This window comes from Mandrillus leucophaeus, unplaced genomic scaffold (genome assembly GCF_000951045.1).
Source record: "Mandrillus leucophaeus isolate KB7577 unplaced genomic scaffold, Mleu.le_1.0 Scaffold151, whole genome shotgun sequence".
NCBI classification, from domain to species: domain Eukaryota; kingdom Metazoa; phylum Chordata; class Mammalia; order Primates; family Cercopithecidae; genus Mandrillus; species Mandrillus leucophaeus.
The window spans coordinates 1,605,016-1,606,093 of NW_012101488.1; the positions used below are offsets into that span (position 1 = coordinate 1,605,016).

At 63.1% G+C, this 1,078-nt stretch overlaps 1 protein-coding gene and 1 pseudogene across 2 annotated transcripts in view; both read right to left on the reverse strand.

Annotated features, from left to right (window-relative positions):
- Positions 1-1,078, reverse strand: part of LOC105535891 (F-box only protein 46) — a 37,239-nt gene that overhangs the window by 9,459 nt on the left and 26,702 nt on the right. The window lies entirely within an intron of this gene.
- Positions 1-1,078, reverse strand: LOC105535892 (annotated as a pseudogene). Its single transcript, XR_001005511.1, has one exon. The product of XR_001005511.1 is annotated as an F-box only protein 46-like (transcript).

The window sequence follows — 1,078 nt, forward strand, 5'->3', positions numbered from 1 at the left end:
AAATGGTGAACTGTCATGAAAAAATGCCAGCTCCCACCTGTGACCTGATAGCCCCCAATTCCTAGAGAGGTGAGAGCGGTGGTGTGGCAGGTTAGGAGAGGTGCCAACCTTGGGCGATGCAGCCTCTTGGGAAATAACAGCTCCAGCGAGAAAGAATTGGGGCGAGGGAGAGGATGGGGGCCAGAATGGGGGAACCCTTACGTGATACCAAAATTAGCTGCCGTCTGCTCCCTGCTGGTGGGTCCCTGGGGTGGAGAGCGTGGCAGGGAAGGGGGTTGGGGCTGAATGGAGAATAAAGTGAGATGCTGATAAAAAAAACACCCTTCTCAGAGGGTCCACGGCCCTGGTTCTGAAGAGTAGAAAATCAACAGGATCAAGCAGAGTGCCTTCCTGGGTCACCCCTGCTGAACCCCAGCTCAGTTCCAGTGGGGGATCAATGCTGTCTGGAGTGGGGGAATGGGCAGGCGGCGCAGTCCGGACCCTCGGCTCCCGGGGGAGAGGGGAGGGGTGGGCGTGGTGGGCTCTCCCCTCCCCTCCCCCGGCTTCACCTCCCCTCCTCCCGGCCTGCCCGGCCTCCGCCCGGCCCATTGCAGGGCAGCACCCAGTTGTTATCGTGAAGGCCCAGGCGGCAGCCGGGCGTCTCGCGGTCGGCTCGGCGGCAGCACATCCAGTAGGAACGTCCGTAAGGCAGGTCATGGTGGTAGGGCTTGGGGTGCCAGCGGCAGAGCGACACGTCGCCCTTCTCGTATCTCTTGCGGCACTGCTTGCACGGGTCATCGCGGTAGAGCGGGTCTCGGCTCCAGCGCGAGTCTGTGGCCCGTACGCCGAATGCCTCGATGATGCCCTTGAAGTGGTGGCAGGTGCACTTGAGGGCGGCCAGCGCGCGCGTGGGCAGGAAGCTGAAGATCTTGACCAGCACGTGCTCTGGCAGCAGCAGCATGTACTGTCGCGGCTCCAGCAGCCGCTGAATCTTGAAGCGGATCTCTAGGAAGTCGTGCGACACGTGCCGGTACAGGCGACACAGGGAGGTGTCCGCCGTGCCCTCGGCATCGTCTGGGCCGGGCGCGGTGGCCGGGGA